This window comes from Bufo bufo, chromosome 2, assembly GCF_905171765.1.
Source record: "Bufo bufo chromosome 2, aBufBuf1.1, whole genome shotgun sequence".
Classification (NCBI taxonomy): Eukaryota; Metazoa; Chordata; class Amphibia; order Anura; family Bufonidae; genus Bufo; species Bufo bufo.
Window position 1 is genome coordinate 553,927,479 of NC_053390.1, and position 27,806 is coordinate 553,955,284.

Consider the following 27,806-nt stretch of genomic DNA (forward strand, 5'->3'; position numbering starts at 1 on the left):
CCTTCTGGACTTGGCCATTTCTTGCAAATCTGACCAGTGTCACTTTAAGTGCTGATAACTTAAAAATGCTTTGACTTATCCAGGCCATTCTGAGATTGTTTTTTCGTCACATATTGTACTTCATGACACTGGTAAAATGAAGTAAAAAAATATCATTTTTATCTATTAAAAAAATACCAAATTTACCCCGAAGTAAAAATTTCTCTGCTTCTATAATACATAGTAATACCTCCAAAATTAGTTGTTACTTTACATTCCCCATATGTCTACTTCATGTTTGGATCATTTTGGGAATGATATTTTATTTTTTGGGGATGTTACAAGGCTTAGAAGTTTAGAAGCAAATCTTGAAATTTTTCAGAAATTTTCAAAAACCCAATTTTTAGGGACCAGTAAAGGTCTGAAGTCACTTTGCGAGGCTTACATAATATAAACCACCCAAAAATGACCCTATTCTAGAAACTACAGCTGTCAAGGCATTCAAAACTGATTTTACAAACTTTGTTAACCCTTTAGGTGTTCCACAAGAATTAATGGAAAATAGAGATACAATTTAAAAATTTCACTTTTTTGGCAGATTTTCCATTTTTAATAATTTTTTTCCAGTTACAAAGCAAGTGTTAACAGCCAAACCAAACTCAATATTTATGGCCCTGATTCTGTAGTTTACAGAAACACCCCATATGTGGTCGTAAACTACTGTACGGGCACACGGCAGGGCGCAGAAGGAAAGGAATGCCTTACGGTTTTTGGAAGGCAGATTTTGCTGGACTGGTTTTTTTAACACCATGTCCCATTTGAAGCCCCCCTGATGCAACCCTAGAGTAGAAACTCTATTAAAGTGACCCCATCTAAGAAACTACACCCCTCAAGGTATTCAAAACAGATTTTACAAACGTTGTTAACCCTTTAGGTGTTCCACAAGAGTTATTGGCAAATGGAGATGATATTTCAGAATTTAATTTTTTTGTCAAATTTTCCATTTTAATCAATTTTTCCCAGTAACAAAGCAAGGGTTAACAGCCAAACAAAACGCAATATTTATGGCCCTGATTCTGTAGTCTACAGAAACACCCCATATGTGGTCGTAAACAGCTGTACGGGCACACGGCAGGGCGCAGAAGGAAAGGAATGCCATACGGTTTTTGGAAGGCAGATTTTGCTGGACTGTTTTTTTTTACACCATGTCCCATTTGAAGCCCCCCTGATGCACCCCTAGAGTAGAAACTCCAAAAAGTGGCCCGATTTTAGAAACTACGGGATAAGGTGGCAGTATTGTTGGTACTAGTTTAGGGTACATATGATTTTTGGTTGCTCTATATTACACTTTTTGTGAGGCAAGATATCAAGAAATATCTGTTTTGGCACCGTTTTTATTTTTTGTTATTTACAAAATTCATCTGACAGGTTAGATCATGTGATATTTTTATAGACCAGGTTGTCACGGATGCGGCGATACCTAATATGTATACTTTTTTTTTATTTATGTAAGTTTTCCACAATGATTTCTTTTTTGAAGCAAAAAAAATCATGTTTTAGTGTTTCCATAGTCTGAGAGCCATAATTTTTTCAGTTTTTGGGCGATTACATTGGGTAGGGTATGATTTTTGCGGGATGAGATGATGGTTTTATTGGCACTATTTTGGGGTGCGCGTGACTTTTTGATCGTATGCCATTACACTTTTTGTGATGTAAGGTGACAAAAAATGGTTTATTTAGCACAGTTTTAATTTAATTTTTTTACGGTGTTGATCTGAGGGGTTAGGTCATGAGATATTTTGATAGAGTCGGTCGATATGGACGCGGCGATACCTAATATGTATACTTTTTTTTTATTTATGTAAGTTTTACACAATAATATCATTTTTGAAACAAAAAAAAAATCATGTTTTAGTATCTCCATATTCTGAGAGCCAAAGATTTTTACTTTTAGGGTTTAGGGTCCCATTTTTTGCGGGATGAGATGATGGTTTGATTGGTACTATTTTGGTGGGCAAACGCCTTTTTGATCGCTTGCTGTTGTACTTTTTGTGATGTAAGGTGACCAAAAAATTGTTTATTTAGCACAGTTTTTATTTTTTATTTTTTACGGTGTTCATCTCAGGGGTTAGATCATGTGACTTTTTTTCTTTCCCCTATTTTTTACCAATTTTTTTTAACTTTATTTGGGGAAAATGACGTTTTTGTTTATTTTTACTTGAAACTTTTTTTTTCACTTTATTTTTTGTCCCACTTTGGGACTTGAACTTTTGTGGGTCTAATCTTTTACAATGCATTCCAATACTTCTGTATTGGGATGCATTGGCTGTATGAGTAATATTGTGTGTATTACTCATACAGCTTCCGGCCTGTGAGATCCAGGGGGCTGGATCTCACAGGCTCGTCACCGGAAGGCAGCGCAGATGCCTAAGGAAGGTACCGCGCTGCCTTCCATGCCATCGGGTCCCCCCTACAGCCCCATGGGGACCCGATGGCACCACCGCCGCCGCCACACCAGGTAAAAGCCGCAAACCGCATGTCTGAATTGACCTGCAGTTTGCGGCGATCGCCGACACGGGGGGTCACGGGACCCCCCCGCGCATTTAGCCAAGGTGCCTGCTCAATGATTTGAGCAGGCACCGGGTTCCGATCCCCGCCAGCCGGGCGGCAGTGATCGGAACTATACATGACGTACTGGTACGTCATGGGTCCTTAAGGACTCGGGAACTATGCCGTACCGGTACGTCATGGGTCCCTAAGGGCTTAAGGGGGCACAATGTGGATTTTATTAGGGGGCACAAATCTGGACATAACTATTGTGAAGGTTGTACAATGAGGGCACAATTTTTTTAAGAAAAGACCCGCCCTAGGTGCCAAACACATTAGGCACACCACTGAGTGTGACAGTGAGTCCGGTGCTCATGCATACAATGGAGAGGACTCAAAGAGGAGTCCTCTCAATGCATTTTACTGCTGTTTTTTGGGAACACAATCCAAATGAGTATTAGGATTACAATTGGTGGGCTTTGGCGGCCATTTTGTGCAAGTTCAGTGCACCAGCACAGCATATGTGCATTTGTGACAGTCAAATACAAGCATTAAATACTACAGTTATATTCAGGGTTTAAAAAAAACACCCATACTTTGCAAGATAATACATTTTTGGTCCTTTGCTGAATTTGTGACAGTCAAATACAAGCTGTAAATACTTCAGTCATATTCTGGGTTAAAAAAAAACACCCATTTTGTGCAATACCCTACATTTGGGGCCTTTGCTGCATTTCTGACAGTCCACTACAAGCGTTAGATACTGATGTTATATTCTGGGTTTAAAAAACACCCATTTTGGACAAGACACTACATCTGGGGCCTTTGCTGCATTTGTGACAGTCAAATACAAGCTTTAAATACTGCAATTATATTCTGGGTTAAAAAAAACACCCATTTTGTGCAAGACACTACATCTGGGGCCTTTGCTGCAATTCTGACAGCCCAAAAGAAGCTTTAGATACTGCTGTTATATTTTGGTTTAAAAAAAACACCCATTTTGTGCAAGACCCTACATCTGGGGCCTTTGCTGCATTTGTCACAGTCAAATACAAGCATTAGATACTGCAGTTATATTCAGGTTTTAAGAAAACACCCATTTTGTGCAAGACACTACATCTGGGGCCTTTCTTGCATTTGTGACAGTCAAATACAAGCTTTAAATACTGCAATTATATTCTGGTTTTAAAAAAACACCCATTTTGTGCAAGACCCTACATCTGGGCCTTTGCTGCATTTGTCACAGTCAAATATAAGCTTTAACTACTGCAATTACATTCTGGTTTTAAAAAAACACCCATTTTGTGCAAGACACTACATTTGGGGCCTTTTCTACATTTCTGGCAGTCCAAAAGAAGCTTTAGATACTGCTGTTATATTCTGGTTTAAAAAAAAACACCCATTTTGTGCAAGACCCTACATCTGAGGCCTTTGATGCATTTGTTACAGTCAAATACAAGCATTAGATACTGCAGTTATATTCAGATTTAAAAAAAAACCACCAATTTTGTGCTTGACACTACATCTGGGGCCTTTCCTGCATTTGTGACAGTCAAATACAAGCTTTAAATACTGCAATTATATTCTGGGTTTAAAAAACACCCATTATGTGCAAGACCCTACATCTGGGGATTTTGCTGCATTTGTCACAGTCAAATACAAGCGTTAGATACTGCAGCAATATTCTGGGTTAAAAAAAAACAAAAACATTTTGAATACATTTTGGGTCCTTTGTAGGGTTGAGCGAACCCGAACTGTAAAGTTCGGGTTTGTACCGAACTTTAGGATTTTTGGACCCCGGAACCGAACCCAAACTTTTTAGTAAAAGTTTGGGTTTGTCGTTCAGCGATTTAACCCCTTAAGGACACATGACATACCGGTACGGCATGTTTCCCGAGTCCTTAAGGACACATGACGTACCGGTACGTCATATGTTGTTCCGATCACTGCCGCCCGGCCGGCGGTGATCGGAACAAGGTGATCCCCCGCCCGCCCGCCTTCTCTTGAATAATCGTTGGTGGCCAGTGGGTATACCAGGGTGTCAGCACATTGCTGACACCCTGGTATAAACGGCTGATGCGATGTCAGCCGTTTAACCCTTTCCATACCGCGACCCGTACGGACCGCGGTATGGAAAAGCAGAGGTTAACAGTCGGGAGCTCCCTCCCTCTCCCATCGGGGGGCTGCTGTGCCTTTGCAGCCCCCAGACAGGATGGGGTGACCAAGGGAGGGAGCTCCCCTCCTTACCCTTCCCCGTCTGCGCAGTTGTGGCCACAACTGAGCAGACGGGGAAGGTTCCCATGGCAACAGGACGCCTTCTCAGGCATCCTGCTGTCCATGGTGCTGAACAGATCTGTGCTAAAGGCATAGATCTGTTCAGACAAAGTATAAGTAAAATACAGTACAAAACACTATATAGTGTACTGTACTGTATTATACAGACATCAGACCCACTGGATCTTCAAGAACCAAGTGGGTCCGGGTCACAAAAAAAGTAAAAAAATGTGAAAAAAATGTAAAAATCAAAAAACACATTTATCACTGATTAAAAATAAAAAAATATATATTCCCTACATATGTTTGGTATCGCCGCGTCCGTAACAACCTGATCTATAAAACAGTCATGTTACTTTACCCGAACGGTGAACGCCATAAAAATAAAAAATAAAAAACTATGATGAAATTGAAATTTTGCACACCTTACTTCCCAAAAAAGGTAATAAAAGTGATCCAAAAAGTCGCATGTACGCCAAAATTGTAACAATCAAACCGTCATCTCATCCTGCAAAAATCATACCCTACCCAAGATAATCGCCCAAAAACTGAAAAAACTATGGCTCTTAGACTATGGAAACACTAAAACATGATTTTTTTTGTTTCAAAAATGAAATCATTGTGTAAAACTTACATAAATAAAAAAAATTGTATACATATTAGGTATCTCCGCGTCCGTGACAACCTGCTCTATAAAAATACCACATGATTTAACCTGTCAGATGAATGTTGTAAATAACAAAAAAAAACGGTGCCAAAAAAGCTATTTGTTGTTACCTTGCCTCACAAAAAGTGTAATATAGAGCAACCAAAAATCGTATGTACCCTAAACTAGTACCAACAAAACTTCCACCCTATCCCGTAGTTTCTAAAATGGGGTCACTTTTTTGGAGTTTCTACTCTAGGGGTGCATCAGGGGGGCTTCAAATGGGACATGGTGTCCAAAAAAACATTCTAGCAAAACCTGCCTTCCAAAAACCGTATGGCATTCCTTTCCTTCTGAGCCCTGCCGTGTGCCCGTACAGTAGTTTACGACCACATATGGGGTGTTTCTGTAAACTACAGAATCAGGGCCATAAATAATTAGTTTTGTTTGGCTGTTAACCCTTGCTTTGTAACTGGAAAAAAGTATTAAAATGGAAAAACTGCCAAAAAAGTAAAATTTTGAAATTGTATGTCTATTTTCCATTAAATCTTGTGCAACACCTAATGGGTTAACAAAGTTTGTAAAATCAGTTTTGAATAACTTGAGGGGTGTAGTTTCTTAGATGGGTCACTTTTATGGAGTTTCTACTCTAGGGGTGCATCAGGGGGGCTTCAAATGGGACATGGTGTAAAAAAAAACAGTCCAGCAAAATCTGCATTCCAAAAACCATACGGCGCACCTTTCCCTCTACGCCCTACTGTGTGCCCGTACAGTAGTTTACGGCCACATATGGGGTGTTTCTGCAAACTACAGAATCGGGGCAATAAATATAGCATTTTGTTTGGCTGTTAACCCTTGCTTTGTTAGTGGAAAAAATGGATTAAAATGGAAAATTTGCCAAAAAATAGAAATTCTCAAATTTCATCTCCATTTGCCAATAACTCTTGTGCAACACCTAAAGGGTTAACAAAGTTTGTAAAATCAGTTTTGAATACCTTGAGGGGTGTAGTTTCTAGAATGGGGTCATTTTTGGGTAGTGTATATTATGTAAGCCTCACAAAGTGACTTCAGACCTGAACTGGTCCCTAAAAAGTGGGTTTTTGAAAATTTCAGAAAAATTTCAAGATTTTCTTCTAAACTTCTAAGCCTTGTAACATCCCTAAAAAATAAAATATCATTCCCAAAATGATCCAAACATGAAGTAGACATATGGGGAATGTAAAGTAATAACTATTTTTGGAGGTATTACTATGTATTATAGAAGTAGAGAAATTGAAACTTGGAAATTTGCAATTTTTTTACAAATTTTTGGTAAATTTGGTATTTTTTTATAAATAAAAGTGAATTTATTTTACTTCATTTTACCAGTGTCATGAAGTACAATATGTGACGAAAAAAACTATCTCAGAATGGCCTGGATAAGTCAAAGCGTTTTAAAGTTATCAGCACTTAAAGTGACACTGGTCAGATTTGGTCAGAAGTCCTTAAGGTGAAATAGGGCTGAGTCCTTAAGGGGTTAAAAGACCTTTGCTATGATTTGTCTGTCACTGGCTAAGAAGACAGGAAGACAGAGGGGCAGTCCATCACACTGCATGCCTGCATTAGGCTTCAGAGTGAGGTGTGTCACTCAGTAATCCCATCTGATTGGCTAGCAGGGAGCTTCTGGCTACAACAATTGTGTATGGGAAGTGAGGGAAGCAGTTTTGGCCTCAGAGAACTGGCAGAGGAGCCTCATATTGTAGGGGTTAAAACAGCCATAACTAAGGGAAAAAAACTGTGGTTTGTGAAGAAACTAAAGATTGCTTTATGCATAATTCTCCACCAGCAGTAACATATGCTAAAATTGACTTTTTGATGAAAACATGACGGTTACACTTAAAAAAATGTGCAAGAACCGTATTTCAAGAGTTTGATATTAAAATATTAGCCCAGAAAGATACTACAATGGCAGATTATTCTAGAACTGACTATAACTATAAAACTAGAAAAAATAATAATAATCTGTAAAACTGAAAAAAGGACACTATAAAATGAAAGGTGAGCTCTAATTGGTTACTATGGGCAACTAAGATAGTTTTCCTGTTAGACAGTCATGAAAAATAAGACCCATTGTGATTGCTAAATAAATTTGGAAATTATATTTCTTCTACAGGGTAGAAGTATGAAACTTATTTTGTGACTACACAGAAAAGGTTACTTTTAAAGTTTGAGATTCATATTAGAACTGTGTGTCATCTGTGCAGCCTTAAAAGCTAGTGAAGCATCAAAAATTTAATTGCAAAATCTGAGAAATACTAAAGACAGTATTCTAAGATGATAAGAAAGAATTATTTTAAAAATAATTCACATTTTTTATTAATACCTTTGCCAGATCTGCTGTACATGTACTGTGGAAGTCGTATGTTTAAAGATGACACCCACTCAGGAACTGAGAGGCTACTATACCTGGCCTATTATCACAGCCATTTAACCCCTCAGATGCTGTGGTCAATTGCCACTGAGGAGTCTGTGGGATCATTTACTGAGAGAGTGAGCTGCTACCAGTGAACAAAACCCCCTTGTACAACAAGGGCAAAGGCTTTTTGTTGGAGATCTAGTGATGTATCGGGCACTCCATGGGTAAAGCTAGGTGGAGGTTTCCGGCTAGCAGAGAGCCCAGTGACGTCACGGGCACTAATGGCTGGCGTTCATCACTTCCATCACCTGTAAAACGGCTCGGACAGTGCTAAAGCCCGACCATCAGTGCTGGCGACTAGTGATGGACGAACATCTGATGGGATGGTTCGCGAACGCGATTGCTCAAACTCGCTCAAATGTTCGCGAATCACAGGTTTGCGGCGCGTCCCATTCATTTTAATGGCATGAGAACATGAGAAACCTCAAGGTCATATTTGCAGCCACAAAATACTTAGTAGATGCACACACATGGTCCCACAACATGGACACTGACATACCAGAAGTATTAATCGATTTTACGATCGACAAGCATTCTTTTTTTATCAGCGAAATTTCGGCAAAATATTAATCGCAAGAGCACATGCGTTCTGAAGGCGTGGCCTACAGCAACTGGTTTACACCTACTAGCAATTAGATGGATGCCATGGTTGGAGAGCAGTTCAACGAGGAAGAGGAAGAACTCCTAGTGACTGCAAGTAATCTTACATTAAAGTAGTGTATTTGATTACATTTCACCTGCATGTCTGAACAATCGCTTTATATGCCTAAAGAGTGTTATATAAAAAATTGTAACTTCTGCAATTCAAATTTTTCTTAAGTGCACTCAACTTCACATTTTATAAGGTGTCACTAGATATTAGTGATTGTTGCACTAAGTATTCCTGTGACATCACACCCACTATGTTAGGTTACCCTGCAGAGTGGCCGAGCGCACGGCCTCATTGGTTGCTAATGCTAACTCGCTATGATGCCGAGAGCTTCTTGCCGCCACCACTGTACAGTAATACACTTGCATAGATCATACAAGTGTATCACAGTACAGCGGTGGTGGCCTGGAAGCGCACGTCGTCATAGCAACCAATGACGCCGGGCGCTTGTCCACTCTGCAGGATAGCAGGACGGCTTTGTACAGTCCGTAGTTTTGAAAAAACATGTGCATGCGGCCTTAATGTTACGGTTAGAAGATGGGATTGTATTACGACTGTATTTGGGTGGGGTCTGAGCTATCAGATAGTGTTCAGCTAAGCAAAGATGTACCTGTCTAGTGAAGTGGCGGTACGGTATGGGGTATACAGCTGGTTCGCCTCCCCGTAATGCACCCTGGGTAACTCTAAATGAACCAGCAAATACTGGAGGTGCAGGCAGCCTAAATCTAATATTTCCACCTCAAAGCATTAAATACTTTTTGCCGTTTACTTGAGTAAATTTTTTCAATACTATTATTGTTAAAAATTGGGATTATATGCTTGCATTTTTCTCTTGCAGCGGATTTTGGGTCGGGGCTATGACCGCACCCGGTCCCACGCCGAGAAACAAAGGATTGTGCGAGAGTTGGCCTATGAAATGTGCCGCCAAATGGGTCGCAAACACCGCCGTCTGGCCATTATAAAAAAATGGTCAGACATGAAGCGAAGACATCCCCATTTCATAAAAAGAATCCAGGACGAAAAATGCCCAGGTACATACGTAAATAACTTTTGGATGTTTTGCCAACACTCTGTAATGTATACAGTGCTAAGCAAAACTATTCACCCCCCTTGACTTCTTTTTTTTGTTGACTCACCCCCTGGAATTAACATGGATTGTTTGAGGATTTCCATCATGTAATTTGTAGAACATGCCCACAATTTAGACCTTCTTTTAAATTGGTTAATTGTAAAGCATACAACTAATAGGACAAAAATAACAGAAAAGGTCAATGTGCATAACTATTCACTCCCGTAAAGTCAATACTTAGTAGAGCCACCTTTTGCAGCAATCACAGCTCCAAGTCGCTTTGGTTAAGTCTCTCTGAGCAGTTGCCACATCTTACCACACGCATTTTTGCCCATTCCTCCTTGCAATACTGATTCTGCTCCTTCCAATTTGATGGTTTGCGCTTGTGAACAGCAATCTTTGTCTGACCACAGATTTTCTATTGGATTGAGATCTGGGCTGTGACTCGGCCATTCTAACACATTTATATGTTTCCCCTTAAACCACTCAAGTGTTGCTTTAGCAGTGTTTTTGGTGTCGTGCTGCTGGAAGGTGAATCTCCGTCTTACCCTCAAATCACGCGCAGAGTGGTACAGGTCTTGCTCAAGAATATCCCTGTCCAGCTTTCCCTCAGCTGTGACCAGTTTCCCAGTCCCGGCTGCTTAAAAACATCCTCACAGCATGATGCTGCCCCCACCATGTTTCATTGTGGGGATGATGTTCTTTGGGTGATGTGATGTGTGGTTGGCTTTGTGCCAGACAACTGACGGACTGAACCATCACTGTGTCTGCAGTAGAAGCCTGAGGCCTAGCCTCCTTCCTACGGGCTATGGACCCAGGACTATGGAGACCCCCACTCTGACCTATTTGGTTTAGAGGGAACTATAAACCATGAATTTTTGGTTGAGTTTATAGGCCACATTTTTCGTATTCCCCATTAAAGTACCATGGGGTGAATCCATAAACGCAATAAGGGTTAACTCTGCTCTGAGACTCCTAATGAATGTGTTAGTTTATTTGTCCCTTTGTTCTATTGTGTTAGTGATGGGATTAAGAAGTAGCGGACTCTGGTGTAGAGAAGTAGATCATCCTATGATACACTGAGGAGATAATCCTATTCCATGGGTCTCCTCTCGCCCTATTGTTCCATCAAGACACTGTGGAGGGGATCTCTTTTTTCATACTGTTAATTTTTGATTGAGTTATGCGTCATAAAGCTGGCAGCGACTGCAATTATTTATAGATCCCTCCATATTGGAATTTCTTTATATCAAATGTTCTTAAGATTTTGGAGTTGTTTATCTATAATCTGAAAATTTTGTGATCACAGATGTATGGGGTCTAAGTACGTTGCCACACAGTACTGGTCCTTGCCCTTTATGCTTTTTATACGGGGGTCCCTCTTAAAAGACTGGAGCATGAAGGCCCCCATTTGCACTAAATTGGAAGAGGTGTAGTGGCCTGGCTCCTGCTCATCATCCAGCATAATGTCATCCTTGTTCTCCTCCCACCATCCACGGACAACACGAGGGATCCCAGAAGGTTTAAAGCATGCTCTTCTTGATCCTCCTCCTCCCCGGCACCATCCTCCTCTGACTCCTCTTCAGACTCCTGTTGTTAACTTGTCTCAGATGGAGTAGCCCCCCCAGGGAATTCATCCAGGTTTGGTACTTCCTCATCTTCCTGCTCCTGCTCCTCGACGGCTTGATCAATGACACGACGCAATGCATGCTCCAGAAAGAAGGCAAAAGGAGCGCCCTGGCTGCGACTGACCAGTTTGGTGATCTCATCAAATGGCCACAGAAGTCTGCATGCATCGCGCATGAGCAGCCACTGGCACGGTGAAAAAAAAACAAGCTCCCCAGAACCTGTCCTGCCACAGAGTTCGTACAGGTAGTCGTTAACTGCACGTTTCTGCTGGAGCGGACTATCAAGCATATACAAGGTTGAGTTCCATCTCGTCGGGCAGTCACAAATAAGACTTCTGACGGGCAGGTTGTGTCGCTGCTGAATGTCAGCAAGGCGAGCCATGGCCGTGTAAGATCTTCTGAAATAACCCCAGATTTTCCTGGCCTGCCGCAAGACGTCCTGGACCCCAGGGTATTTGACAACGAATCGCTGCACGACCAAGTTCAGAACGTGTGCCATGCACGGCACGTGTGTAATTTTGCCCTGTTTCAGCATGCTCAGCAGATTGGCACCGTTGTCGCACACCACATTACCAACTGTCAAATTGAGCAGTGTTGGCCACTGATCTGTCTGTGAACGCAAAGCACAGACCGGTGTGGCTCTTGGCTTCCAGGCATAACAGACGCAGTACAGCATGGCAATGTCTAACCTGGCATGTCGAATACGTTCTGGGGATCTTGGTTGGGGCATTGGAAAAGACGGTAGCAGCGGAAAAGGAGGAGTCAGCTGAGGAGGAGAGGGAGGATGGAGGAGGAGAAGAAGAGGCAGGCCTGCATGCAATCTGTGGTGGTAAAACCAAATCTACACGGGTGCCACGGGTTACATGCTTGACGGCCGATCAGAAGGTTCACCCGGTGGGCAGTAAAAGTTATATACCTTCCCTGTCTGTGTTTGCTAGACCACGTGTCTGTGGTAAGATGTATATTGGCACCGACACTGTGTGCCAGAGAAACATTCATTTGCCGCTGAACGTGGCCATATAACTCTGGGATGCCCTTCTGCGAGAAATATTTCCTTCCTGGGACCTTCCATTGTGGTGTCCCAATGGCCACAAATTTTCGAAAGGCCTCCAAAGTCCACAAGTTTATATGGCAGTAAATGGCGGGTTATCAGTTCCGACAAGCCAGCGGTCAACCGTTGGGCAAGAGGGATATCCGGCATCATCATTTTGTTACGCTCGAACATTTGGGCGACGGAAGCCTGCCTTTTTCCTGACAAACGTGAGGACGGCATGATGGAAAGTGGAGTGGAGGACAATTGGGAGGAGAGAGGAGAAGGAGAAGAGGCTGGACGGTGAGAGCCTGGAATTTTTATCGCAAATATTTCGAATATAGTGCTATATATTCGTAAAAATTTATATTTGTTGGGTTTTTTTTTGTTTTTTTTACACAAAATCACTGGACACATATAATTGATTGTGTCTAAAAAGTTCAAAGGCTCCAATCTTATTCACATTGCCGAAAAAGTGATTGAGGCGTGAATCTTCGTAATGCGATTTTATTTGCGCTGCTGAGAATATCGGCACTTATCCCAGAAGAGAGAGTCAAAGAGCTCAGCATTCATATAGCACCATATTCGCGAATATGTAGAACTTTGAAATATTCGATTTAGGAATATTCTTTTTTTTTTTTTCCACTGTACAGATTACAATGATCTGTACTCTGTAAACTACTGTCATCCTCCCCCACTGTTTCTTGATTGTGTCGCAAAAAGTCCAAAAGCTCCAATCTTACTCACATTGCCGAGTAAGTGATTGCGGCGTGAATCTTCGTAATCCGAATTTATTTGCACTGCTGCGAATATCGCCACTTTGTGAGGACACTAATCCCTTCCTTATTTTAGATTGTGGGCCAATGAGAAGGAGTCAAACAAGTTAGCAACATCCCTAGCAACCAATCAGAAAGTTGCCCACCCCTTACTATATAAGATTTTTTTCACGGCAGCCATTTTGTGCAGTTTCATGTGGTGGTGATTGAGAGAGGAGCTTGAAACTGTGCAGTGCTGTTCTTTGTCAAAAGCAAATTTCAAATCGATTTTATTAGTTAGTGAATCTGATAGTGTTAGATAGGGTAGGTTAGTGTAACTGATAGGTTAAAGTTTAGGGTACAGTGTTAGTTAGGTGAAATATAATCATTTATTTAGGTTAGGTAATAGATTAGTTAGCTGATAGTTTCTAGTGCAGGGTGTAGTGTAGGTTATAGTTAGGTGAAATATATTAATTAATTTAGGTTAGTGAATAGTTAGCTAATAGTTTCTAGTGCAGGGTGTATGTTAGGTATAGTGTAGGATTTAGGTGTTTTTGAGTTTTCTAGTTTAGTGTCTGTAATAAAAAATAAAAAAGTTTATTAGTAGGGATGAGCGAACCCGAACTGTATAGTTCGGGTTTCTTACCGAATTTTGTGGTGTCCGTGACACGGACCCGAACCCGAACATTTTTGTAAAAGTCCGGGTTCGGGTTCGGTGTTCGGCGCTTTCTTGGCGCTTTTTGAAAGGCTGCAAAGCAGCCAATCAACAGCTATTGGCATGGCTGTGATTGGCCAGTGCAGCATGTGACCCAGCCTCTATATAAGCTTGGGTCACGTAGCGCTGCACATCACTCTGCTGATACAAGCGTAGGGAGAGGTTGCAGCTGCGACGTTAGGGCGAGATTAGGCAGATTAACTCCTCCAAAAGACTTCATTCAGTGATCGATCTACAGCTGTGGATCATTGAACTGCTGATATTCAATTGCTCACTGTTTTTAGGCTGCCCAGAGCGTTTTTCAGTCACTTTTTTCTGGGGTGATCGGTGGCCATTTTGTGGCTTGTGGTGCGCCAGCACAAGCTACCACCAAGTACATTTAACCATCAATAGTGTGGTTATTTTTTGGCCATATACTACATCAGGGGCAAGCTGAGCTTGTGTCACCCAAGTGCATTTAACCATCAATAGTGTGGTTATTTTTTGCTATATCCTACATCAGGGTCAAGCTTTCATCAAGTGCATTTAACCATCAATAGTGTGGTTATTTTTTGGACATATACTACATCAGGGGCAAGTTGAGCCTGTCACCCAGCGCCTAAAAAATAGGCCTCACATTCATATTCATCCAAATCTGTACTGTTTTAGCTGGTCAAGTTATTGTTTGTGACCGTCAAAGCACAGTTTTTGTTCTGGGTTGAAAAACAATTCCCAAATTTGCCATTCTCAAAATTAGTGGTTTCTGCTGTATCAGGCCTACTTTAAATCTATCCCTAAAAGGGTATATTAGATTCAAGGTGCTGATAGGGTCATTCTCAAAAACTTAACACACACGCTACAGTGCAGATCCAAGTCTAATTCTGTGATTAAACGTATACCTGTCACCCAGCGCCTAAAAAATAGGCCTCACATTTATATTCATCCAAATCTGTACTGTTTTAGCTGGTCAAGTTATTTTTTGTGACCGTCAAAGCACAGTTTTTGTTCTGGGTTGAAAAACAATTCCCAAATTTGCCATTCTCAAAATTAGTGGTTTCTGCTGTATCAGGCCTACTTTAAATCTATCCCTAAAAGGGTATATTAGATTCAAGGTGCTGATAGGGTCATTCTCAAAAACTTAACACACACGCTACAGTGCAGATCCAAGTCTAATTCTGTGATTAAACGTATACCTGTCACCCAGCGCCTAAAAAATAGGCCTCACATTTATATTCATCCAAATCTGTACTGTTTTAGCTGGTCAAGTTATTGTTTGTGACCGTCAAAGCACAGTTTTTGTTCTGGGTTGAAAAACAATTCCCAAATTTGCAATTCTCAAAATTAGTGGTTTCTGCTGTATCAGGCCTACTTTAAATCTATCCCTAAAAGGGTATATTAGATTCAAGGTGCTGATAGGGTCATTCTCAAAAACTTAACACACACGCTACAGTGCAGATCCAAGTTTAATTCTGTGATTAAACGTATACTTGTCACCCAGCGCCTAAAAAATAGGCCTCACATTTATATTCATCCAAATCTGTACTGTTTTAGCTGGTCAAGTTATTGTTTGTGACCGTCAAAGCACAGTTTTTGTTCTGGGTTGAAAAACAATTCCCAAATTTGCAATTCTCAAAATTAGTGGTTTCTGCTGTATCAGGCCTACTTTAAATCTATCCCTAAAAGGGTATATTAGATTCAAGGTGCTGATAGGGTCATTCTCAAAAACTTAACACACATGCTACAGTGCAGATCCAAGTCTAATTCTATGATTAAACATATACCTGTCACCCAGCGCCTAAAAAATAGGCCTCACATTTATATTCATCCAAATCTGTACTGTTTTAGCTGGTCAAGTTATTTTTTGTGACCGTCAAAGCACAGTTTTTGTTCTGGGTTGAAAAACAATTCCCAAATTTGCAATTCTCAAAATTAGTGGTTTCTGCTGTATCAGGCCTACTTTAAATCTATCCCTAAAAGGGTATATTAGATTCAAGGTGCTGATAGGGTCATTCTCAAAAACTTAACACACACGCTACAGTGCAGATCCAAGTCTAATTCTGTGATTAAACGTATACCTGTCACCCAGCGCCTAAAAAATAGGCCTCACATTTATATTCATCCAAATCTGTACTGTTTTAGCTGGTCAAGTTATTGTTTGTGACCGTCAAAGCACAGTTTTTGTTCTGGGTTGAAAAACAATTCCCAAATTTGCAATTCTCAAAATTAGTGGTTTCTGCTGTATCAGGCCTACTTTAAATCTATCCCTAAAAGGGTATATTAGATTCAAGGTGCTGATAAGGTCATTCTCAAAAACTTAACACACACGCTACAGTGCAGATCCAAGTTTAATTCTGTGATTAAACGTATACTTGTCACCCAGCGCCTAAAAAATAGGCCTCACATTCATATTCATCCAAATCTGTACTGTTTTAGCTGGTCAAGTTATTGTTTGTGACCGTCAAAGCACAGTTTTTGTTCTGGGTTGAAAAACAATTCCCAAATTTGCAATTCTCAAAATTAGTGGTTTCTGCTGTATCAGGCCTACTTTAAATCTATCCCTAAAAGGGTATATTAGATTCAAGGTGCTGATAGGGTCATTCTCAAAAACTTAACACACACGCTACAGTGCAGATCCAAGTCTAATTCTGTGATTAAACGTATACCTGTCACCCAGCGCCTAAAAAATAGGCCTCACATTTATATTCATCCAAATCTGTACTGTTTTAGCTGGTCAAGTTATTTTTTGTGACCGTCAAAGCACAGTTTTTGTTCTGGGTTGAAAAACAATTCCCAAATTTGCAATTTTCAAAATTAGGGGTTTCTGCTGTATCAGGCCTACTTTAAATCTATCCCTAAAAGGGTATATTAGATTCAAGGTGCTGATAGGGTCATTCTCAAAAAGTTAACACACACGCTACAGTGCAGATCCAAGTCTAATTCTGTGATTAAACGTATACCTCTCACCCAGCGCCTAAAAAATAGGCCTCACATTTATATTCATCCAAATCTGTACTGTTTTAGCTGGTCAAGTTATTGTTTGTGACCGTCAAAGCACAGTTTTTGTTCTGGGTTGAAAAACAATTCCCAAATTTGCAATTCTCAAAATTAGTGGTTTCTGCTGTATCAGGCCTACTTTAAATCTATCCCTAAAAGGGTATATTAGATTCAAGGTGCTGATAGGGTCATTCTCAAAAACTTAACACACACGCTACAGTGCAGATCCAAGTCTAATTCTGTGATTAAACATATACCTGTCACCCAGCGCCTAAAAAATAGGCCTCACATTTATATTCATCCAAATCTGTACTGTTTTAGCTGGTCAAGTTATTGTTTGTGACCGTCAAAGCACAGTTTTTGTTCTGGGTTGAAAAACAATTCCCAAATTTGCAATTCTCAAAATTAGTGGTTTCTGCTGTATCAGGCCTACTTTAAATCTATCCCTAAAAGGGTATATTAGATTCAAGGTGCTGATAGGGTCATTCTCAAAATCTTAACACACACGCTACAGTGCAGATCCAAGTCTAATTCTGTGATTAAACATATACCTGTCACCCAGCGCCTAAAAAATAGGCCTCACATTTATATTCATCTAAATCTGTACTGTTTCAGCTGGTCAAGTTATTGTTTGTGACCGTCAAAGCACAGTTTTTGTTCTGGGTTGAAAAACAATTCCCAAATTTGCAATTCTCAAAATTAGTGGTTTCTGCTGTATCAGGCCTACTTTAAATCTATCCCTAAAAGGGTATATTAGATTCAAGGTGCTGATAGGGTCATTCTCAAAAACTTAACACACACGCTACAGTGCAGATTTAAGTCTAATTCTATGATTAAACGTATCCCTGTCACCCAGCGCCTAAAAAATAGGCCTCACATTTATATTCAGCTAAATCTGTCATTACTGGTGTGCCTGTATTAGTGTAATACGGTACCTAAATACATAGCCAGACAGTGTTAGGTGTCTGTAAAAAAAGGCCTGAATTTTAATTCAATACATTGGCCCGAATAATATTTTTCTTATTGTGGTGAACGGTAACAATGAGGAAAACATCTAGTAAGGGACGCGGACGTGGACATTGTCGTGGTGGTGTTAGTGGACCCTCTGGTGCTGGGAGAGGACGTGGCCATTCTGCCACAGCCACACGTCCTAGTGTACCAACTACCTCAGGTCCCAGTAGCCGCCAGAATTTACAGGGATATTTGGTGGGGCCCAATGCCGTTCTAAGGATGGTAAGGCCTGAGCAGGTACAGGAATTAGTCAATTGGGTGGCCGACAGTGCATCCAGCACGTTCACATTATCTCCCACCCAGTCTTCTGCAGAAAGCGCACAAATGGCGCATGAAAACCAAGCCCATCAGTCTGTCACATCACCCCCATGCATATCAGGGAAACTGTCTGAGCCTCAAGTTATGCAGCAGTCTCTTATGCTGTTTGAAGACTCTGCTGCCAGGGTTTCCCAAGGGCATCCACCTAGCCCTTCCCCAGGGGTGGAAGAGATAGAATGCACTAACGCACAACCACTTATGTTTCCTGATGATGAGGACATGGGAATAACACCTCAGCACGTCTCTGATGATGACAAAACACAGGTGCCAACTGCTGCATCTTTCTGCAGTGTGCAGACTGAACAGGAGGTCAGGGATCAAGACTGGGTGGAAGACGATGCAGGGGACGATGAGGTCCTAGACCCCACATGGAATGAAGGTCGTGCCACTGACTTTCACAGTTCAGAGGAAGAGGCAGTGGTGAGACCGAGCCAACAGCGTAGCAAAAGAGGGAGCAGTGGGCAAAATCAGAACACCCGCCGCCAAGAGATTCCGCCTGCTAATGACCGCCGCCATCTGGGACCGAGCACCCCAAAGGCAGCTTCAAGGAGTTCCCTGGCATGGCACTTCTTCAAACAATGTGCTGACGACAAGACCCGAGTGATTTGCACGCTGTGCCATCAGAGCCTGAAGCGAGGCATTAACGTTCTGAACCTTAGCACAACCTGCATGACCAGGCACCTGCATGCAAAGCATGAACTGCAGTGGAGTAAACACCTTAAAAACAAGGAAGTCACTCAGGCTCCCCCTGCTACCTCTTCTGCTGCTGCTGCCTCGGCCTCTTCTGCTGCTGCCGCAGCTTCGGCCTCTTCCTCCGCCTCTGGAGGAACGTTGGCACTTGCCGCCCAGCAAACATGGGATTTACCACCAACACAACCACCTGTGTCACCAAGCATCTCAACCATGTCACACGGCAGCGTTCAGCTCTCCATCTCACAAACATTTGAGAGAAAGGGTAAATTCCCACCTAGCCACCCTCGATCCCTGGCCCTGAATGCCAGCATTTCTAAACTACTGGCCTATGAAATGCTGTCATTTAGGCTGGTGGACACAGACAGCTTCAAACAGCTCATGTCGCTTGCTGTACCACAGTATGTTGTTCCCAGCCTGCACTACTTCAGAGAGCTGTGCCTTCCCTGCACAACCAAATATCCGATAAAATCAAGTGTGCACTGCGCAACGCCATCTGTGTGTCACTACCAGAGCTTTGAGACGTTCTCACAGCTCTGTTTCTCCACCCCTGTGATGATGTCACTACTAGAGCTTGGAGGAGTTCTCACTGCTCTGTTTCTCCGCCCCTGTGATGAGCTCTTTACTTTCTGTTTCCTTCCTCCCAGCTGTTCCTCCTGCGTTTGATTTCCCTGCCTTTAAATCACCCCTCCTCCTTTTGTAGTGTGTGGATTATATTTCTCATTTGAGTTGTAGCTCTTGCTTGAGTATCTTCCCTTGTATGCTATCCTTTCACTGGACCTGTTTTCTGCTGCAGCAAGTACTCCGGATATTGCCAGCCTGTCTTTGGATCCGTCTTCACTGCGGCTGCAGCTCCTTCAGCTAAGTGTGCAGACATTATAATCCACCAAAACCGTCTTTTTTGACATGGATCCGCTTTCTGGCCTGGTTGACCGCATGCAGGGTCTTTCTTTGGAGGTAGCGGATCTCCGTCAATCTATGACTCAGCTTCAAGCATTGGGCTCTGCTCCGGCCCATGGAGTCTGTTGCGAGCCAAAGGTCTCACTTCCGGAAACGTTCTCCGGGGGCAGTGAGAATTTGTTCGCTTCAGAGAGGCATGCAAACTCCATTTTTGCTTGTGTCCCCATTCCTCTGGTAATCAGGAGCAGAGGGTGAGGATTGTCATCTCCCTGCTCAGGGGTAATGCTCAGACTTGGGCTTTTTCGCTGCCATCAGGGGATCCCTCCCTTCGATCCGTGGAAGGATTTTTTGTGGCCCTGGGGCAGATATATGATGACCCGGATCGTGTTGCTCTGGCCGAATCTAACTTACGTTTTTTATGCCAGAGCAAACTGTCTGCAGAGCTTTATTGTTCTGAATTTCGGAGATGGGCAGCTGATTCAGGTTGGAATGATGCTGCACTCCGGAGTCAGTTCTGTCATGGTCTCTCAGAGAGATTGAAAGATGCGTTTGCTTTCCATGAGAGACCAACGTCCTTAGAGTCTGCCATGTCATTGGCGGTACGCCTTGACAGGCGTCTAAGAGAAAGAAACGAGACCTCTCTGTCCAGCCATTGTCAGTCTAGGGGCAGTGGTGCGGACTCATTCAGTGTGCAGGGGCCTCATCCTGTCTCAGTCCCCTCTGAGGAGGAGCCCATGCAGCTAGGTTGACTTGCCCCTGATAAAAGAGGATTTACTCCTCAGAGTATGGTGTGTTTTTGTTGTGGGGGCATAGGTCATTTGGCAAATGTTTGTCCGTCTAGGAGATTCTTGAACTGTACTAAGAGCGATAATAAGAGAAAAACCTCAAAAGGTAAATCATCAAACTCTGCTTCATCTGCTACTTTGGGCAAAGTTGATGTAGGAATTGATGCTTTTCCTCTGACCTGCAGTTCCCATTTTCTCCTGTCTGCCAGGGTGGCGCTAGAGAGCAAAGTCATTTCTTGTGAGATTTTTGTCGATATTGGAGCGGCCGTCAATCTTATTGACACTCAATTTGTAGCCATGCATGGTTTTCAGGTTTGCACATTAGAAAAGGATATACCGGTTTTTGCTATTGACTCTGCTCCACTCTCACAGAGATCTCTGAAGGGCATTGTTCACAATATCCGGCTAGCTGTAGGTGACACTCATGTGGAGGATATATCTTGTTTTGTCCTTAACGGATTGCCTTCTCCTCTAGTTACCCTGGCTCACTAGACATAACCCCACTATTGATTAGCAAGGAAGGCAAATAAATGAGTGGAGTGACTTTTGTAGAGAGAATTGTCTTACAGCGACTTTTGCAGAGGTGTCTACTAAAACTGTGCCATCATTTCTCTCTGATTTCTCGGACGTGTTTTCCGAGAGCGGTGTTCAGGAGCTACCTCCTCACCAGGAGTTTGACTGTCCCATTAACCTCATTCCCGGCGCCAAGCTGCCAAAAGCTCGCCTCTACAATCTCTCACAACCGGAAAGAATCGCAATGCAAACCTATATCTCCAAGAGTCTCGATAAGGGGCATATTCGTCCCTCAAAATCACCTGTTGCCGCTGGTTTTTTTTTTGTTAAAAAAAAGGTGGCTCTCTGAGACCTTGCCTAGATTTTAGGGAGCTGAACCGTATCACGATTCGCGATCCCTATCCCCTTCCTCTGATCCCGGAGCTCTTCAACCAAATTGTTGGGGCCAAGGTTTTTTCCAAATTGGATTTGAGAGGCGCGTACAACCTGGTCAGGGTCAGAGAGGGGGGTGAATGGAAAACGGCCTTTAATACCACTAACGGGCATTTCGAGAATCTCGTTATGCCTTTCGGCCTGATGAATGCTCCGGCCGTCTTTCAGCATTTTGTTAACAGTATTTTCTACCATTTAATGGGGAAATTTGTATTGGTGTATCTTGATGATATTTTGATTTTTTCCCCTGATGTTCAGACCCATCAGGATCATCTTTTTCAGGTTCTGCAGATTCTGCGGGAAAATAAATTGTATGCCAAGCTGGAGAAATGTCTTTTTATGGTATCGGAGATTCAATTTCTGGGTTTTCTCCTCTCTGCTTCTGGTTTTCGCATGGATCCGGAGAAGGTCCGTGCTGTACTTGAGTGGGAGCTTCCTGAGAATCAGAAGGCATTGATGCGCTTTCTGGGTTTTGCGAACTATTACAGAAAGTTAATTTTGAATTATTCCTCTGTTGTCAAACCCCTCACTGACATGACAAAAAAGGGGGCAGATTTTTCCTCTTGGTCGGAGGAGGCGCTTGCAGCTTTTTCTAAGATTAAAGAGAGTTTTGCATCTGCTCCCGTCTTGGTGCATCCCGATGTTTCCTTACCTTTTATTGTTGAGGTGGATGCTTCTGAGGTGGGTGTGGGTGCGGTTTTGTCCCAGTGCCCTTCTCCTGCCAAATGGCGACCCTGTGCCTTTTTCTCTAAAAAACTCTCCCCGGCAGAGAAAAACTATGATGTGGGAGATAGGGAGTTGTTGGCCATCAAGTTGGCTTTCGAGAAATGGCGCCATTGGTTGGAGGGGGCCAGGCACCCTATCACCGTTTTTACCGACCATAAGAATCTGGCATACTTGGAGTCGGCCAGGCGTATGAATCCGAGACAGGCCAGATGGTCTCTGTTCTTCTCCAGATTCAATTTTGTCGTTACATTCCGCCCTGGGATCAAAAATGTGAAGGCTGATGCTCTCTCTCGCTGTTTTCCGGGAGGAGGAAACTCTGAGGACCCGGGTCCCATTTTGGCGGAGGGGGTAGTTGTTTCTGCTCTATATTCTGATTTGGAGGCCGAGGTCCAGGCTGCCCAAACTGAGGCACCTGCCCGTTGTCCTTCTGTGAAGTTGTTTGTGCCTCCTGAGCTACGTCACAAACTCTTCAAGGAGCATCATGATACTGTTCTTGCTGGTCACCCCGGGAGTAGAGCCACGGTAGATCTCATTGCTCGGAGATTTTGGTGGCCGGCTCTTCGTAAGTCGGTGGAGGGTTTTGTGGCTGCTTGTGAGACGTGCGCTCGCGCTAAGGTCCCTCGTTCACGGCCTTCAGGTTCCCTTCTCCCGTTACCCATACCTTCCCGTCCTTGGACACACCTGTCCATGGACTTTATCACGGATCTTCCTCGTTCCTCAGGGAAGTCGGTGATCCTGGTGGTGGTGGACCATTTTAGCAAGATGGCTCATTTCGTACCTTTCCCTGGTTTACCCAATGCTAAAACGTTGGCGCAAGCTTTTGTCGACCATATTGTTAAATTGCATGGCATTCCCTCTGATATTGTTTCCGATAGAGGCACGCAGTTTGTGTCCAGATTCTGGAAGGCTTTCTGTTCTCGCCTGGGGGTTCGGCTGTCCTTCTCTTCTGCTTTTCACCCGCAGTCGAATGGTCAGACTGAGCGCCTCAATCAGAATCTGGAGACATATTTGCGCTGTTTTGTGGCAGAGAACCAGGAGGATTGGTGTTCATTTCTCCCTCTTGCTGAGTTTGCTCTGAACAACCGTCGTCAGGAATCTTCTGATAAGTCACCATTCTTTGGTGCATATGGGTTCCATCCGCAGTTTGGGACATTCTCGGGAGGGGCTCTTTCTGGTTTACCTGAGGAGGAGAGATTTTCCTCGTCTTTGTCTACCATTTGGCAAAAGATTCAGAGTAATCTTAGAAAGATGAGTGAGAAGTATAAGCGTGTGGCTGATAAGAGACGTGTGCCTGGTCCGGACCTGAATGTGGGTGATCTGGTGTGGTTGTCTACAAGAAATATTAAACTGAAGGTTCCCTCCTGGAAATTGGGTCCCAAGTTTATTGGGCCTTATAAAATCAATCCTGTTGCCTTCCGTCTTGATCTTCCACGGGTTTGGAAGATACATAATGTATTTCACAGATCTCTCTTAAAACCATATTTCCAGCCCACGGTACCCTCCTCTTTTCCTCCTCCTCCGATTTTGGTTGATGGCAATCTGGAGTTTGAGGTTTCCAGAATTGTGGACTCTCGCATTGTCCGCGGTTCTCTTCAGTACCTCGTTCATTGGAAGGGTTATGGTCCTGAGGAGAGGGTGTGGGTTCCGGTGTCGGACATTAAAGCCACTTGCCTCATCAGGGCATTTCATAGGGCTCATCCTGAGAAGGTGGGTCCTGGGTGTCCGGAGTCCACCCCTAGAGGGAAAGGGGTACTGTCACTACCAGAGCTTTGAGACGTTCTCACAGATCTCACAGCTCTGTTTCTCCACCCCTGTGATGATGTCACTACTAGAGCTTGGAGGAGTTCTCACTGCTCTGTTTCTCCGCCCCTGTGATGAGCTCTTTACTTTCTGTTTCCTTCCTCCCAGCTGTTCCTCCTGCGTTTGATTTCCCTGCCTTTAAATCACAGCTCCTCCTTTTGTAGTGTGTGGATTATATTTCTCATTTGAGTTGTAGCTCTTGCTTGAGTATCTTCGCTTGTATGCTATCCTTTCAATGGACCTGTGTTCTGCTGCAGCAAGTACTCCGGATATTGCCAGCCTGTCTTTGGATCCGTCTTCACTGCGGCTGCAGCTCCTTCAGCTAAGTGTGCAGACATTGTAGTGTATCTGTGTGTTTTCTGACTGGATCCGAGACGACCACGGTTCCCTCCATATACTGAGCAGGGCACCAGTGGCCGTGCCCCTTCCACTATTGTAGGGGTTACAGTGGTCATCAGTCTTAGTTACGCGGGCATGCCTTGTTCCACCATTTGGATCCGGGCATGGGCTTAGCAACATAGGGAGAGCTTTGAGGGTCTAACAGGGGTCACCCTTTATCCTCCCTAGTTTGGGTCCGGTCAGTAGCTCTATTTTCTGTGCATGCTCTTGTTGCTCACATACAGCCGTGACACTGTGGCAAGGTCCACCTAACCACAGATACGTGGACCAGTAAGCACGGCCAGGGACGCTATATCTCCCTAACTGCACACTGGGTAAATGTAGTGGCGGCTGGGCCCCAGGCGGAGAGCTGTTTGGCGCACGTCCTTTCGCCGCCAAGGATCGCAGGGCAATATTCTTTGCCTCCTGTCTCCTCCTCCTCTTACTCAGCTTCCTCCTCCTCTTCTTCCACCTGCTCATCCAGTCAGCCACACACCTTCACCACCAACATCAGCACAGCCCGGGGTAAACGTCAGCAGGCCGTTCTGAAACTCATATGTTTGGGGGACAGGCCCCACACCGCATAGGAGTTGTGGGGGGGTATAGAACAACAGACCGACGAGTGGTTGCTGCCGGTGAGCCTCAAGCCTGGCCTGGTGGTGTGCGATAATGGGCAAAATCTCGATGCAGCTCTGGGACTAGCCGGTTTGATGCACATCCCTTGCCTGGCGCATGTGCAGAATTTGGTGGTGCAGAAGTTCATTCGCAACTACCCCGACATGTCAGAGCTGCTGCATAAAGTGCGGGCCGTCTGTTCACGCTTCCGGCGTTCACACCCTGCCGCTGCTCGCCTGTCTGCGCAACAGCGTAACTTCGGCCTTCCCGCTCACCGCCTTATATGCGACGTGCCCACCAGGTGGAACTCCACCTTGCACATGCTGGACAGACTGTGCGAGCAGCAGCAGGCCATAGTGGAGTTTCAGCTGCAGCACGCACGGGTCAGTCGCACTGCGGATCAGCCCCACTTCACCACCAATGACTGGGCCTCCATGCGAGACCTGTGTGCCCTGTTGCGCTGTTTCGAGTACTCCACCAACATGGCCAGTGGCGCCGTATCAGCGTTACAATACCACTTCTATGTCTCCTTGAGAAAACACTTAGGGCGATGATGGAAGAGGAGGTGGCCCATGAGGAAGAGTAGGAAGAGGGGTCATTTTTAGCACTTTCAGGCCAGTCTCTTCGAAGTGACTCAGAGGGAGGTTTTTTGCAACACCAGAGGCCAGGTACAAATGTGGCCAGAAAGGGCCCACTACTGGAGGACGAGGAGGACGAGGAGGAGGTGGAGGAGGATGAGGATGAAGCATGTTCACAGCGGGGTGGCACCCAACGCAGCTCGGGCCCATCACTGGTGCGTGGCTGGGGGGAAACACAGGACGATGACGATACGCCTCCCACAGAGGACAGCTTTTCCTTACCTCTAGGCAGCCTGGCACACATGAGCGACTACATGCTGCAGTGCCTGCGCAACGACAGCAGAGTTGCTCACAGTTTAACGTGTGGGGACTACTGGGTTGCCACCCTGCTGGATCCCCGGTACAAAGACAATGTGCCCACCTTACTTCCTACACTGGAGCGTGATAGGAAGATGGGCGAGTACAAGCGCACGTTGGTAGACGCGCTACTGAGAGCATTCCCAAATGTCACAGGGGAACCAGTGGAAGCCCAAGGCGAAGGCAGAGGAGGAGCAAGAGGTCGCCAACGCAGCTGTGTCACGGCCAGCTCCTCTGAGGGCAGGGTTAGCATGGCAGAGATGTGGAAAAGTTTTGTCACGACGCCACAGCTAACTGCACCACCACCTGATACGGAACGTGTTAGCAGGAGACAACATTTCAATAACATGGTGGAACAGTACCTGTGCACACCCCTCCACGTACTGACTGATGGTTCGGCCCCATTCAACTTCTGGGTCTCCAAATTGTCCACGTGGCCAGAGCTAGCCTTTTATGCCTTGGAGGTGCTGGCCTGCCCGGCGGCCAGCGTTTTGTCTGAACGTGTATTCAGCACGGCAGGGGGCGTCATTACAGACAAACGCAGCCGCCTGTCTACAGCCAATGTGGACAAGCTGACATTCATAAAAATGAACCAGGCATGGATCCCACAGGACCTGTCCATCCCTTGTGCAGATTAGATATTAACTACCTCCCCTTAACAATATATTATTCTACTCCAGGGCACTTCCTCATTCAATACTATTTTTATTTTCATTTTACCATTATATTGCGGGGCAACCCAAAGTTGAATGAACCTCTCCTCTGTCTGGGTGTCGGGGCCTAAATATGTGACAGTGGCCTGTTCCAGTGGTGGGTGACGTGAAGCCTGATTCTCTGCTATGACATGAAGACTGATTCTCTGCTGACATGAAGCCAGATTCTCTGTTACGGGACCTCTCTCCTCTGCCTGGGTGCCGGGGCCGAAATATGTGACAGTGGCCTGTTCCAGTGGTGGGTGACGTGAAGCCTGATTCTCTGCTATGACATGAAGACTGATTCTCTGCTGACATGAAGCTAGATTCTCTGTTACGGGACCTCTCTCCTCTGCCTGGGTGCCTGGGCCTAAATATGTGACAGTGGCCTGTTCCAGTGGTGGGTGACGGGAAGCCTGATTCTCTGCTATGACATGAAGACTGATTCTCTGCTGACATGAAGCCAGATTCTCTGTTACGGGATCTCTCTCCTCTGCCTGGGTGCCTGGGCCTAAATATGTGACAGTGGCCTGTTCCAGTGGTGGGTGACGTGAAGCCTGATTCTCTGCTATAACATGAAGACTGATTCTCTGCTGACATGAAGCCAGATTCTCTGTTACGGGACCTCTCTCCTCTGCTTGGGTGCCTGGGCCTAAATATGTGACAGTGGCCTGTTCCAGTGGTGGGTGACGTGAAGCCTGATTCTCTGCTATAAAATGAAGACTGATTCTCTGCTGACATGAAGCCAGATTCTCTGTTACGGGACCTCTCTCCTCTGCCTGGGTGCCTGGGCATAAATATCTGACAATGGACTGTTCCAGTGTTGGGTGACGTGAAGCTTGATTCTCTGCTAAGACATGCAGACTGATTCTCTGCTGACATGAAGCCAGATTCTCTGTTACGGGACCTCTCTCCTCTGCCTGGGTGCCGGGGCCTAAATATATGACAATGGACTGTTACAGTGGTGGGTGACGTGAAGCCAGATTCTCTGCTATGGCATGAAGAGACTGATTCTCTGCTGACGTGAAGCCAGATTCTCTGCTATGAGACCTCTGTCCAATTTATATTGGTTAATTTTAATTTTTTTTATTTTTATTTTAATTCATTTCCCTATCCACATTTGTTTGCAGTGGATTTACCTACATGTTGCTGCCTTTTGCAGCCCTCTAGCTCTTTCCTGGGCTGTTTTACAGCCTTTTTAGTGCCGAAAAGTTTGGGTCCCCATTGACTTCAATGGGGTTCGGGTTCGGGACGAAGTTCGGGTCGGGTTCGGATCCCGAACCCGAACATT